Source organism: Carlito syrichta, unplaced genomic scaffold, assembly GCF_000164805.1.
Source record: "Carlito syrichta isolate Samal-C Ts95f unplaced genomic scaffold, Tarsius_syrichta-2.0.1 Scaffold316473, whole genome shotgun sequence".
NCBI classification, from domain to species: domain Eukaryota; kingdom Metazoa; phylum Chordata; class Mammalia; order Primates; family Tarsiidae; genus Carlito; species Carlito syrichta.
Genome location: NW_007260569.1, coordinates 101,260 through 117,206, shown reverse-complemented (window position 1 = coordinate 117,206; position 15,947 = coordinate 101,260). Strand labels below are relative to the sequence as shown.

The 15,947-nt window shown below is 35.8% G+C and overlaps 1 pseudogene; it reads left to right on the top strand.

Annotated features, from left to right (window-relative positions):
* Window positions 1-10,056, top strand: part of LOC103277061 — a 35,689-nt pseudogene extending 25,633 nt beyond the window's left edge.
* The last annotated feature ends 5,891 nt before the right edge of the window (window positions 10,057-15,947 follow it).

The window sequence follows — 15,947 nt, the reverse complement described above, 5'->3', positions numbered from 1 at the left end:
TTTCTACACTGTTGGTGAAAGTGTAAGCTAGTGTAACCTCTGTGGAAAAAAATTGTGGCAGTTCCTAAAAACAATCTAAAAATCGACCTTCCATATGACTCAGCAATCCCCCTACTGGATTATACCCAGAGGAACTCAAATCATTTTATAAAAGAGATATATGCACACACATGTATATAGCAGCATTATTTACAACAACAAAAACATGGAACCAACCATTAAAAATGGACTGGGTTTTAAAATGTGGTATATATACATGAAGGAATATTTTGCAGCCATAAGTAAGGATAAAATTATGGACTTTGCAGCAATTTGAATGGATTTAGTGATCTATCACATAAACAAAGAACTGAGTATCACATATTCTCACTCATAAGCAGACCCTGAACATTTATCATAATACTATAAGAAAGGGATAGGCATAGCGGGAAAGAGCCAGGGGAGGGGGGCACATAACATTAAAAGGGTACCTGATCTCAAACCAGGAAAAGTGGAGACCAAAGGAAGACTTAAAGTTTACCTGTATAATGACCACTTATCTACCAAATGCTGAATTGTATCTCACATCTTTAAAGTAAAAACAAAATAAAAAACAAAATATTTCCATTAAAAAAAGAAAGTTGTGTCTCAATCTATGCCATTAAATTTTTTGTGTGTATTTAGATTTTTTGAATTTCTTCTGACATTTTTATAGTATAGCATAATTATCATACATTAATTGTGCATGACCACTTAATTTCCAAATTCACTTCAACAGATAAAAATATTTTTATAAAAACACTGAGTTACTGGTTTTATTACTGACTTAAAAGTAATTTTCAGCTCACAAGCTTAGAAAACTGTGAAGCTGACAGTAGCAGGAGAGTTGACTGTGTTTTCAAAAAGTAGAGGTTTTGAAATGATTTATCTTAAAAGTATTAGGTATTAGAAATCCAGAGTTTATTACAACATCATTAAATTAAGGAAGGTCAAAGGATTGGTTGGAAGATAGCATTCTTTTGAATATTTATAACTCTCTGTACTCGATATTTAAAACTGTCTCGTTGTTGTCAATTCTGTTCATATGATTTCAGTGTTCACTAAAGCTGCTTTCCTGTGCCAATTTCTTTTTTTAATCACACCTTTCAATATATGAGAATTCCTTTCAATTAGTCTCTTAGCTTTGAGTTCTGCATTGTTCTTACTCTCAGCTTTATAGCACATGGAAAACTCATGCCTAAACTCTCTGTCTTTGTAGCATTTCTAGTCAATTGGTATATTCCTATTTATTTTTGTAGCTGTTTTCTTGGGTATGTTGCCTATTGCCTCCCGTGTGAATCACAGCAGTTTTGGTCTTCCCTTGTTCTTATCAACCCATTATCTGTCACTATAACTCATTATATATTTTGTTGCTTTATATGTGTTACAAATTTCAACTTCATAATGAGAGCGTGGGTAATATTGAGTCTATGTAAATTTTGATAGAGACAAAGAATTACAAATTTTTAAATCAGACTTTAAAGGCTTTTCATGATGGGTTCCTAATACACCTATTTCTATTAACTAAAATTGTTTTCATTCAAATAAAAAATTAGTAAATAATAGCATAATCATATAGTGGGTTAATTTGTCTCAAAACAGGGAGTTTCATGGTGCACCAGTCCAGTGATAATATGGTAATCCTAAAGCATCAGAGAGTCAAATATCTTCCATTTTTTTCACCGTATTCATATAGGCTTTCATTTTAATGATTTATGTTCCAAGATGAGGTTCATCCCACCTCCTCCTTCACGACTGTATTTTGAGTAAGAAGCAGAAAATTAAAAGGGGCATGTATAGTCTGAATGTATTACCCCAAGTTTATGTATTGTAAAATAAATTTCAAATGAAATAGAGTTGGAAGATAAGGTCAAATAATAGGTGATTATGTCATGAGATTTCTGCCCTCATAAATACATTGTCTTTATTTCAGAAAGTAAATTTTTTACGCACATGAGTTCAGCCCTCTTGCTCACTCAGCCTTGCCTTTTCTTACCCTTCCACCTTTTACTGTGTAGTAACATAGCATGAAAGTGATTGCTAGAGGCCAGTTCCAAGCTCTTGGACGTCCCAGACATCAGAACCATGAGATATACATTTCTTATATTTGTAATTTACCCAGTGTGTGATATTCTGTTATAAAACACAAAACAGACTAAGATAGATATCAGTACAACCTGCTTTTATTTTCTGCAGGAATAAATTTGATGCGTGGTTAACCTAAGCAGCAAAGATTTTGATGAGTGGGATTTACAGGCAAGCCAAGAATAGATCATAGCAAATTAAGTTTGGGTCAACTAATGTACAGTTTCTGCCAGACCATAACAGAAGTTTTGTCTAACACTGCACACTTCAGGTAATTTGCTGGCTAAGTTTGTAACATTGTAAATTGTCTTAAGTTAACTGTAATTAAATATGCTGGTAAAACAATTTGCCAGGTAACTGCATCAAATTTTTCCTAGGAAAAGCACAACTTGCAGACAGAATTCACTCTTGAAAACTCGGCAGGCACAGTCATTGATCTATTTGTGGCTGGGACAGAGACTACAAGCATCACTCTGAGATAAGGACTTCTGCTCCTTCTGAAGCACCCCAAGGTCACAGGAATGGCCACAGATTATGAGCAAAGTGAATATCAGAAAGATATTGAGAAGATATTGCTGGTGTCTTCCAATATTTCTCCTAGAGAAGCTTCATTATTTAAACTTTTATGTCATTGACTGTAAGCTTTCTTAATTTAATTATGTGATTCCAATGGATATCTTTGGAAAATAGGGGAGATGACAGACAGAATGAAAGCATACCAGAAGAAAAAATTACAATAGAGTAATAGTGCAGGTTCTAGATTTTATGGGCATTATTTTGTGTGAGGTGGAGTCACTGTACATTACCTGGAATTGCATGTGGGTCTTATTGTGAAAAGTGTGCATTTAGCAATAGATGTATTTAAAAGGTACATATCTTTCTGAAAATTGCAAGCTCTAATGTGGGAGTAGAGAAAGTAGACATTTTTTATTAAATCATAAATGTAAATTTTCCAAATATCCTGAGGCTTCCTAACATAATTTTTAGTCTGAGATGCTTTCTTAAAACTTAAAGAAAGAAAACAGTATTCTTTGGAAAATAGTATTCTTATGTATATTTATAACCCTCTATACTAAAAAGACTGATGCTTTCATTTAGGCAGAAGATGTATTTAACAGAAGTGTATTACTCAGAAGTATTTTCCATAAAACTTGTGTCTGGCAAGATAAAAATTTTGTGAAGGGGAGTTAATAATTTTATTATTAATTTTTATTTTATTATTAATTTGTATTAATGTTAGCACAATTTTCTCTAGAAATTTACCTTAAACAGATATATTTCTATGGAAGATAAAAAATCTTTTCCTCTGCCTGAATTTCACTGAAATTTTAATTGCTTAGTTACAGATTAACACTCATGTTTTAAAGTGGAGAGCAGTACAGGAAACAGTCATCAAGTCTTTGCCAAATTTCTGAAATATGGAGAACAGATAAAAGGGTGAATGTTGCCTCATCACAGAAGATGAATTTATACATAAATAGCTAAAAATGATTTATCAAGCAAGAAAAGCAAATCCATGCCCATACAATTCCCATAAGGTTAAGTACATGGCAGTACCGTTGCAAAGAATGAGGCTGAAACATTGGACTCTCTGCCGAGGTTTCCTACTCAGCTCCTTTCATCAGATATCTAACTCTCCCTCACAGGAAAACAGAGGCTCATTCTCTAAAAAAGACTGAGCCTAAGAAGTCCTGCACACAGAGACACTGGGCAGTGCCAGAAAAAGAACGCTGTGTAGAGCTGGAAAGAAAGGTTTTCTAAAGTTGTACTCTTTGAATTCTGAGATACTTAACTTTATTCCCCATTTTTCTTCCTGAAATTCAGTAGCCAGATCTATCCACCAGAGAGAGAACAGCTCCAGAGAAAATATACTGGTATTTTAACATCTTAATAGAAATGTGTTTACAGTATTCACCAGAGTAAATAAATAAAAACATTCCCCACCCAGACACAGACTCATTGAATTTCAAAATATCAGGATTAAAGGAAAAAATTTTAAATGTATATATCAGGTCACATATAAGGGATTAGGAATCAGAACAGCACTAGAATTCTCAAGCATAACTATTTTCTTGTGTATTCACAGGGGAAAAAAGATATCTTAAAAACTATATCTTTGCCACAAATTTTGCGTTCTAGTTTCCATTTCTTCAATACTGGAGGTTGTGCTTCAGCCAAATGCCTGAAATCAACTCAGTGAATCTCATTACAGCCAGGAATAAAGAGACCGCATGTGGGAGAATGAGAGTGTCAGGGACTGTTGCATACCTAGTCTAGAAAACTGTTTCAGAATGGACCAGTAGTGTGCATGTGAGAGAAGACACAGAATAAAAGAGAAGTGATGGATAGTCTGAGGTTCCCCAACAACTGAGAAACTATTATAGGAGCTAGAAACATCTACCTAATCAAATTTCACATAATTCGAACTTGGGAACTATAAAATTATAAATTCTAGCATAGAGACATTGTTAAGTCCAAGAAAGTACAAAAAATAAAGTGCAATCATAGTTGTCTCAGCAGGTAAAAATATACATGTATTCATAATTATGTAAACTATTAATATTAATATAATTAGAAATTTGGGTATAAATATATTCTAGTAAAAGTATAAAGAATTGCGTGTGTTTGTGTATACTTGGTTGTGGGTGTGTGTCTATCTGAGGTGGAGTCAGATATGAAAATTCTTATTAAATATTGTCTATGAATGGTCAAGTAAGAAATCAAAACAGAGAGTCATCATTTGAAAGTATGAGTATATCACAGAAACAAAGAACTGAGTTCCATATGTTCTCACTTGTAAGGTGATCTTGAACAATTATATTCCTATAAGAAAGCGATTGGCAGTAGTGGAAAACTGTCAGGGGAGGGATGTGGTACAGGCAGTTGAGGAAAACTGCTGGGGGAGGGAGGGGCATACCTCATCAACAAGGGTACCTGCATGATCAGTGTTTGTATACCTAACCTTGAATTGTACCCTACATCTTTAAAATAAATAAATAAATAAAATGAAAATGAAAATATAAAATGAGTATAAATTTTAGACAAATCTGCTACAATGTTCACAGTGGCTACATCTGGGAAGTGAAAATATGAAGGGAGTACCATTGTAGATTGCACACACACACACACACACACACACACACACACACACACAACAAAAACTTCGTATGTATATATCAACTGGTTATAATTTCATTTTAAATTTCATATATTATTGTGATCAAATGTAATATTTGGTTCCTGTTTATCTTTCTGCAGGTATGACTATTCTTTGAGTTAATTGTGTTGCTTTTACTTTTTGAAATGTCTCATTACTTTTATTTTTATTCATTACCATGTATGTTAATTAATAGGTATGCACTATTTGTAGGAAAGTTGTATGTATTCTGATTTTAGCAGTTCTTTTTGTATGTTTGGGTGTATTCTTGGGCATGTTACTTGTGTTTAGAATGCTGTTGGGACACCTTCATCATGTTTTATGCAACCTGGAACTGCTACAACAAAGGTGCCATTTTTTCCTCTTCTATCATTTCTTATCAGCTAAAATTCAAGAAGAAATTGACTGTGTGATTGGTAGACACCGGAGCCCCTGCCTGCAGGACAGGAGCCACATGCCCTACACGGATGCTGTAGTTCATGAGATCCAGAGATACATTGACCTCATTCCCCTCAACCTGCCACATGCGGTGACCTGTGATGTTAAATTTAGAAACTACTTTACTCCCAAGGTAAACTTGTTTTTCTACACTGCACCTCTGTAGTTTTGACATTCCCAAATTCACAATATTGCTGCAATCGTTACCGTCACTAGATGAGAGAGTTGCAAAACCCATGGATGTACCAATTTGATGAACTTTCTGCTGTTTTGCTTAGGGCAATGAAGATTTTAGCCCAAATAAATGATAAATAAATTCATAAAATATGAATCTGTCAATTTCTCAAAACACTCTTCTGAGATTTTTATCGGTGTGACCTTCAATGTGCAGTTCAGTTTAGAAAGAATTAACATCTTTATGTTCAAATTTTCAAATTATGACTATGGTATTGCTCCTAATTTGGGATCTTTCTTATGTTTTCTTGGTAATGTTTTGTTTTCAGTGCAGGGATTTTGAAAATTTTTTACTAGTTTTTTATAGAAAATTAATATTCTGTTGTTATAAATTTTTTAAATGGCTTTTTTGTATTTAGTATATGGAAATATATTTTCATTGTATTATACTGATGACCTTATATCCAGCAACTTTGCTAAATTTACTAATTATTGCTAGGAGTTTGTAGGTGTATTTGGAATTTATGTATACATCATCTTGCTATTGGTTAATAATTATTATTTTTATTTTTATGTTTTTGTATCTTTAATTTCTCTTTGTTGATTTTTCTAATACATAATAATATGGTGTGGACCCAAGGGCTGCTGATACAATATTATCTAATATACAGCTTATATGTAAATTTTCTCAAATTTCCAACAACAGTTTTATAGCTTTGCTTTTTTTCAATTTTCTATTCAGTCAAGAAACAAGCATATCACTTGGTTATATTGTCCCTGTAAACTTCTGCATTCAAGACCATTTTCTTTCCTGTGTTTGTTTCTTTTAGTATTTTCCCTTTTTGAAGACTCCCAATCAGTAGTCACATGCTGGTTTTGTATAATTGCTTTCTAGAGATTGGATTCTGATCATGGTTTTGACAAAATAGCTACATAAGTACTTTGCAGATTCCACTGAAACATTGATGAATTGGGGGAACATAATGTCATCTATGCCATTATGCTAAGTTTCTCACGTAGTAAAGTGGTAACTGCCAGAAAACTTTATTGCAGGGATTCTGCCTTTTTAATTTAATTTTATTTTATTTTGAGTCAGAGGCTCACTCTGTCGCCCAGACTGGAGTGCAGTGGCAGACTCATTACCACCGCAGCCTCGCCCTGCTGGGCTTCAGTAATCCTCCTGCCTCAACCTTCCAAGTAGCCAGAACTACAGGCGCACGCTACCACACTCAGCTAATTTTTGATTTATTGTAGAGACGAGGTCTTGCCAAGTTGCCTGGGCGGGTCTCTAACCCGCTGGCTCAGGCAATCCACTCTCCTCGGCCTCCCAAAGTGCTGGGATTACAGGCTGAGAGCCCGGCCCGGATTCTGCTTTTTATGTGTAATTAATAAAAATCTATGACATAGCACTTTAAAACTCTATGTAAATTCTGCTTCCAAAAATCATGATCAGCAGTCTTAATTTTAGCCGATAATACTTGCCTGACATGATGATTCTGATCTAAATTGTTACTAAGTTGAAGATTTTTCTATTATCGTTACTCATCTGTCTTTTAATCTTGGGTTAATCTGTGAAACATATCTTTCCATATTTTAAAATTAAGACAAACGTCACAGCGATGATAAACGCTCAGCAGTTTTATACTTTTCACTATGCTTGTTTTTCAATGTAAAAGATGTCATTTTAAAATAAATCATATGTTTATTAACAAAAGTTCTATGAACAGATACTCTGGACATTTTGAATATCATTTCAAATATTCAATAATGTATATATTTTAAACCATATATACTGTATATGAGATGTATGGAAACTGAAGTGGTGAAGAAGAGCTGCAATTGGGGACAAAGACCAGTGTACAAGCTTAGTGATGAACAGATGACATTAAGACGCTTGCCCCAAGTACCCCGGTACTCATTACTTTAAGTCGATTGGAGGGAACCTCTGCAGAATCACTGATTAAACTCATCCCTGTCTATTACTGGGTCTTTCTAGCAAGTAATGTCACTGCTCTTGCATGGACTAACATTTTCTTATCTATACTTCAAAATTATTGACTAGGTGATTACCATTGTTTCTTACAACTGCATGACTTCTTTATAACTTGGTTTATTAATGCCGATTATTTCCAGGACACAATGGTATTAACATACTTAACATCTGTGCTGCATGATGACAAGGCATTCTCCAACCCAAAGAAGTTTGATCCCGGTCACTTTCTGGATGAAAGTGGCAACTTCAAGAAAAGTTCCTACTTCATGCCATTCTCAACAGGTAACAGAATTTCATTTCCGTTTGTAATCAGGGAAAAATGTATTCTTTTAATCAGTTGGAACTTACATGATATCCCCTCTGGAACTGATAGAATTATTCTTTGTACATGATCAAAAGTTCCGCTGTCAGTGCCCATGTGTTTCTTAGTTATGATACGCCCTTGTTTTTAGTCAGATTAGTGAGGATTGAAGGAGTTGATACCATTCTTTCAAATAAAGAAAACTATTGAATGGTTGAATTCTGTTGATCAGTAAGGCACCCAAGAGCTCCTCCTAGAACTCATTTAGACTATCTTTGCTTGCCATGAGGAATGTATCTAACTCCAGAACTTCACTGAGTATATTTCACGTGTTTCCCCTAAACCCTCTTGATGAGATGCAGGGATACAAGTATCAAAAAGCACAGAACGAGCACCAAAGGGCCTCACACAATTCAGGAAAGTAGACGAGTAACCAGATCATCATGATTCAGTAGGACTAGAACCATGGGAGAGTAAAACATAGCCTGCTGGAAATAGGAGACAGAGGGAGAAGCTGCCTAATTATTTGCCCTCTAATAACTCATATCCAGGCATAAAATGGAATAAGCAACTATCTAAGAGCAAGTGACATTTTAGCTGCCTCGAAGAAGGCAGAGAAAACAAAAAGAGAAGTCAGGACATTTTTACCAGGCAATGAATCACAGGAAGAGGGTATTTACTCCAAATCAAGAAACTCAAGCCTGTGCCAAATAACCATGGACACAGGCAAACATTGGGAATGTAGCAGGATACTCTGTGATAATTCCAAAGAACCCTGCTTTTCCTCCAGTTATGATAACACATCCTGGAAACTTCATCCCGCACATGCGCTGTTTGTGATGAGTCTGGCCATGGGATCTTCTCACTTCATTCTGTTATCTTTGATGTCTTGTTTCTATCTGGCACTGTAGATGCAAAGATGACAATGACAGAGATTTCCCCTCTAGAAGATTAATTTCAGTAAAACAATAAAAATTAATTAATGTAATTAAGGTATGATTATTTCCAGTGATACATTCTTCAATGGAAGCATTAATACAGCATTGCAAAAACCCAGAGAGTGCAAGATTTTATTACTTGAGAGGATCACAGGGAACGTAAAGAGCACATACAATTTAACCTATGTCTTAAATGTAGTGTAATAAAAGTTCTTCTTGCACAAAAGGAACAGCACAATATAAACCTTAAAACTTCACAGTGTGATGGAAATTGATGAAGAGTGTGAATGGCTATTGATCAGAACAGACAGTTTAAAGAGTGAAAGGAAAGAGCATGAGATGTCCATCAGGGAGAGGGAGACACAAAAATGTGGAGGTGTTTTGATAATGACATGGGTGAAAATTCAAAATATTAAAAGAGCAGTTATAATGTGGGAATACTTAGTGAAATGCTTGCCATGAATACTTGTTTAGTGAAATGTGTCGGCTAAGATCAGACTAATGTCAATCAGTTTGCAAATATGTTCATTTTTTGTCCATTTGTCTATTCAACCATGCTTTCATCTATTCAACCATCCATCCATCTGTTCATCCATCCATTCCTGTATTCATCCACCCATAAATGTATCTATCCAATCCCTAATCCATGACTTCATATTCTGTTTTTGCCAGTCAAAAATTCAGTATTCAGTATTAGTCACAGTCACAGTTACACACCAGGATAACTACTTTCTGTGTTTTGTTTTTCATTGTTTTTGTTTTGTTTTCAGGGAAACGGATTTGTGTTGGAGAGGGACTGGCCCGTATGGAGCTATTTTTATTCCTGACTTCAATTTTACAGGACTTTAACCTGAAATCTCTGATAGATCCAAAGGACCTCAATACCACTACCGTTGGAAATGGTACTATTTCTATGCCCCGCTCCTACCAGATCTGTTTCATTCCTGTCTGAAGAAGGAGAGGCCATCTGGCTGTTGATATGCTATTGCCTGAAACTCTTTTTATTTGGGGACCTTTCCCACTCTTCGAGATGTCTTCTCCAGTTTCTCCTCTCACATGTTCCGTTTTCTCAAGATCCAGTGAACATCCAACCTTCATTAAAGAGAGTTCATCAGATCACTGCATAATGTAGCACTTTTGTGATGGCCACATTTACTTGCACTTCTCTAGTGCTATGCTGATAATATGTTATCACCATAAAACTGAAAAAGTGATTTGTGCATGCTCCAAATAAAAAATATTATTCATTGCTGGGTCTGTTTTTATACTTTCTTGTTTTTTTTTTTTTTGTTGCTTGATGCAAATAAGAAAATAAAGAAAGTAGAGTCCTAGGAGGCCATACTGTCTTTACAAAGATAGAAGCAGAGAGGAACACATGGGAAGAGTGTAGGGAAGATATCATGGCTGTTTGTGGGTACAGAGAAGGGGTAAGTGGGAGCTGTGCATTTCTCACATAGCATTTCTGGAAAGCTAAACTGCTCTAAATATTTATTATATAATCAAAAAACCAAAAACTGCTCTAATTTACACACTAGTCAAGCTGAGGTTTCCCCCACTTGGATACGGCACAGGGCTTATTGCTGATATTCTCCTGATCATTTGAACCAAGATGGAAATTCTTTTGGATGAGATGTGAGATGTACCTGACCTAAGAGTTGGAAAATAGGGATTATAAGACAAAGTGTTGTACTGATGGACTGGTGACACTTTTAATTTTGCGAAATCGCCAATTATTCATCCTAAAAATACAAAGCAAAGTTTAGTTGATCTCATAGATCCCTTCTAATTTTAAATTATCTATGATTCTTTTATTCTATAAAGAGAAAGGTCCAGGCAGGAGCCTCAGCTCAGCTACAGGAAAAGAGAGCAGAGCAGTCAAGGAATGAAATGAGTGTTCTGCAGAGAACAATTGAGAGTATTTGAATGAAGTAAGCTGATGTGGTCCTTTGGTAGTGCATAACTTTGTGTGCCAAGCAGTAAATAAAGGCTTCTTCTTCTGGCCCTGCAAAAGGAGCTCACCAGGTCCTGAGCTCATCCACATTTTAAAGGTGAAAACCAAATTCTTCTGAACTGCAATTTATTCAGTGGTACTGTAATTATTAACTTAGTTAATGTTTATTTTGAAGGTCAGTGGTTTGACTGATTCCCCAAAACACTGAATTTCAATACACAGTCAGTAAACCTGGTTGACCTAGTTGAACGGAATGTTCTTCATGGTGGGAAGAGTGGAAGATGGAAGATGCAGGCATTACAGGTTCCAGTTCCAACTTGTCCATCTGCAGTCTGTGTTCTGCGTTCTTGGCAAAAGTACTGAATCTCTAGGCTCCACATTCTCCTTCCAATATGGGAATAATTTTTCCTTAGGTAGAGGCAATTGAGAGATTCAAAAGTGATGTTGCACGTGTGAAAATTCTCAACAAATGTCAAAATCCCTGTACACATGGTTTACTTTGTGTAATTGTGTTGGTATATTATTCAATTTTTCCCAGCAAGAGAGTTGGAAACACCTGTACTAATTTAGAACAAATATGAAAATAGCTATACAGAACATGAGTTTGTGGAAGCATTGTCATTAATGATCCTATAATGTTTATCAATCTGGTTGCATTTACATTGTCATGACAACTAAATGCTGGCTCCCATTCAGGAGGTATGCATACTCTGGTGCTTCTGTGCCCTGGGTCCATTTAATGATTTCTCTACCTCCCGTCCTGTATTGAATCCACTATTGTAGTTCTGTCTATAATTTCCTTTCCTTGCTGTGCATTATTATATTCTATTATTTCTGACAATGACAGATCAAAAACAACAGAAGCAGCCCTATCTGGAGGCGACTGGGAGGTGGAGAAGCCATGGTTTTTCAAGCTCTCTCTACTAGATCTCAGAGGTTGGCTCTTCCATCAGTTACATCAAACAAGTTTCATCTCTGCACTGATGGAGAGAAAAGAACTCTAATTTTTATTTATTCTCTTGAATACCTCTAGTCCTGTTATATCTGTAGAGAGATAAGGGGCTTCTATTTAATATGAAGCCTGTTGTTTTATGAACTGACACAATGTGGCATAACTTCAGAATAGTTAATGTTTGAGGGTATGTTTTGTTTGTTAAAATTGTTCTTATGGTAACTCTGGTATCAGTAAAAATGCACCACATTGGGCTTCAGAAGATTTCACTTCCAATCTGAATTCTCACAGCTATGAGCTGTGTGGCACTGACAAGTCTCCTGTTCTCTCAGTGTCTTCTTTTTTTACTTGAAAAATAATGCATGGTAATCTCTGTCTTACAGTACTTTTGAATTTCATCATGAAAAGCATATAAATTTATTAGTTAATAATATGAGACCAAATCACCATCACTACACAATATGTCCATATAAAAAATATGCATGTGTACTCTCTGAATTGAAAATAAAATATTTTAATAAACAATTAACTTTAAAAATTGATATATGTTTGGTCATTTAAGATAGGTGAACTATGTTAGGTATTTTTAGCTTAGGCAGCAGTATTATTAAAGTTTATAAAACATTTGAAAGATTGTTATTAAGGACAAGGTAACCTAATGTTTGATAAAACATTACAAGGTATAGAATACATTGATTCACTTAAAGTTATGAATCCAAACAAGGTATAGAATACATTGATTCACTCAAAGTTATAAATCCAGACTGATCATTAATTTGAGAATCCAGAATTTTGAGTAATTTTCTTGCATTCAATCATTTATTTCACTGTTTCTCCACCATAACTGCACACTGGAAAAGCTAGATGCTTTTGTTTGTTTGTTTGCTTGCTTTTTTTCCCTCCAATATCTGGGCTCCAGTCAAGTACAGTTAAACCAGAATGTCCTGAATGAGCACTATAAAAATGGGTAACAAGACCATTTTACTTTTATCCCTATCAGTGTGCCAAAGTCCACTCAAAAGAGAGCATAAAGTGGATTGAAGTGATTAGTCAATATGTATGTCAAAGAAGCTCACAGTGATTTAGCAGAATGTGCTATAAAATATTTTGGGTGCAAGATCACAATTGTCTTGGTAAAAAGAGAAGGCATCAGTGGATCCAGCTGTGGTCCTAGTGCTTTATCTCTGTTGTTCACTTCTCCTTTCCCTCTGAAACAGAGCTCTGAGAGAGAGAAGCTCTCTCATAGCCTCACATCTCTCTCTATTGTTGGAAAATCCTACAAATAGATGTAAAAAACATCAATAAATCTTTCAGCAATGTAAGTATGCTTTATGTTCCTCCAGTGGCTTACAAAAGGTGAAGTATTTGACTTCTATTTAAAAATAAAATATGCTCGTATTCCTACAAGATAAACTTTAACGTTTCTGTTGCTTTTCCAGTTTGTCATTGCCAGAAATCATGGAACTGGGTAAAGCATTTTGTGAGTGGAGAGACATTTAGGTCATCATATGGTAGCATCAAAATAATATAAGGGCAAAACTTGGAGTGCTGTGTTTCTTCTTTGTTTCATAGCCGTTTGCAATGATTTCTGACCAAAGGTAAATAATGAGGGAAATATTCATGATCAGAGATTTAATTCAAGGAATAATCTGCTATACAAGCCACGTGTTAAAATCAGAATAGCCACTAAAATTGAAGTCATCTAAGGAATCAATTTATGCCTGATGTCAATAAATTGATACAGATTCAGGACCAACTTTAGTGAATGGAATAAACAAGTGGTCAGTCAGGATCCAATCGGTGGTAACAGATGCTATTGGATTCTGCAAAAGCTGCTATCTGTGCCCAAGAATGTTGGAGGATAGAAGAAATTCTTTTCAGGAGATGCTACTTGTCCTAGTTCTACCTCTGTAATACTTACACATTTCTTGTTACTAATACCAGCAGTCACAAACTGCCCTGGGCATTAGAGTCACCTGGGTGATTTCTCAAATATAGATTTGCAGTGCTCACCACAGGGATGTTGAATCAAGATCCCTATGGCAAGAGTTTTTCAGGTGACTCTGAAGTTGTCAGCTGAGCAAGTGGTCTCAGGGTGGTCATGGGGGACTGATAAACTGCACAAGAATTGGAGTTTCAATAAGCAGAGCTTCAAACCTGAGGTTTTATAAGTCACCTATGGGATATGAAAAATGAATACAAAAATCTCCAGCTTAATTTATTGCTTACATGGCAATTAGATGTCCTCAATGTATTGATGTGAAGATTAATTGTGATCTAGGTACCAGTTTCCTATACCAGTGCATAGCACATCGTAAGCCATTCATAAATAAGAACTATTTCTATTATAATCACATTTGCATCCAAAATTCAAAAATATTTTATGTGTTGCAAATATAACTATTTAAAAATATAATGCTAATATTAATCTGAATTAGCCACAATATATGAACCAAATAGTGACCTTTTTTTTTGTTGTTATCCATATTTTCTTTTCCAGTTCTCCAATATTTAAGGCCCTGTGTTTTCTGTGCATTTTGGTATGAAGTCTGTTGCTGCTGTGCATCGATATGAAGTGGTGACGGAACCCCAGATTGAACTTGAAGAGGAGTTTTCTGGAAGAGGCATTTTCTGAGTGTCTGAAAAGACTATCAAAGGACTTGGTAGCTGTGCAGCATCTGTGTCAGCATTGGTATGGGAATGGGAACAATGGACAACAGATCTTGAAGAGCTCCTAGTGCTGGGCTTGGCCCCTTCCCATGCTGTCAAGTGTCATCTCTGTCTTCCTTGGGATCTCCCTCCTAATTTCTTATTTCCTCTTTTAGGAATCATTTTCTACAACAGAAAGAGATGGAAAGAGATGCAGTGCTTCTTTCTCATGACTCTGCAAAATTTGGGGATGGGGAAGAGAGGCATTGAGGACCATTTACAAGAGGAAACCCACCACCTGTGGAGAAAAAGAAAAATTAAGGGTGGGTGACACTTTGTAGCAGCGACCTTAAGAGATGACTCTCTTCTCTAATAGCATCCTTGGAAACATTTTCAGGGGATACCAGATCTTTCATTATGGGTCCTGGGTGCCAACCCTGACGTGGAAGGTGGAGATTTGAAGCAGAGCACCAAGGAAGCCTGTGTGTATCTGTGCTGTGTTGTACAGGCATGATTTTATATAAAATATGGATATTAAAGGTCATTTTACCCTAATTTCTCAAATTTGTTTTCTTGTTTTCAAATCTGATATCACAAATACAGGTTTTGAGTTCATTTTCAGAAAGTGCATAAGAGAAATGCTTTCTCCTTTTCAGAATTTTTTTTTTTGAATTGGAGTCTCATTCTGTTGCCCAGACTGGAGTGCAGTGGCCGCTCCCGGCCACGACAGCCTCGACCTGCTGGGCTCCGGCGATCCTTCCACCTCAGCCTTCCAAGTAGCTGGAATTACAGGCATGTGCTACCACGCCAGGCTGATTTTTTTTTTTATTTATTGTAGAGATGAGGTCTCGCTGCCCAGGTGGGTCTCGAACCCGCGGGTTCGGACAATCCACTCACCTCAGCCTCCCAAAGGCACGGGATTACAGGCTGAGTCACCGAGCCCGGCTTTTTCCAGAATTTTTAACCAAATATTTGGCAAGCAAATATGAACAACTCTATCACACCCTTATGGAGAGTGAACCAAATCATGTGTGTTTTCATTTATTTGGATTATATTTGTATTGACATGTCTGAGGTCTTCTCCCATGCCCAGGCCAGTAGTGACCTTGTATATGGTTTTAGTTTCTTAGGCATATCTCAGTACAGTTCTCATCAATCATTATTTCTCTGTGAACACAGTACTATTTTAGATGTACTGTGTTTTATTTCTTGTTAACTATTGCTTACTGTATTGATTTATGTTTTTAAAATAAATACATGGTATGGCCCAATTCTCCAAAATACACAAATA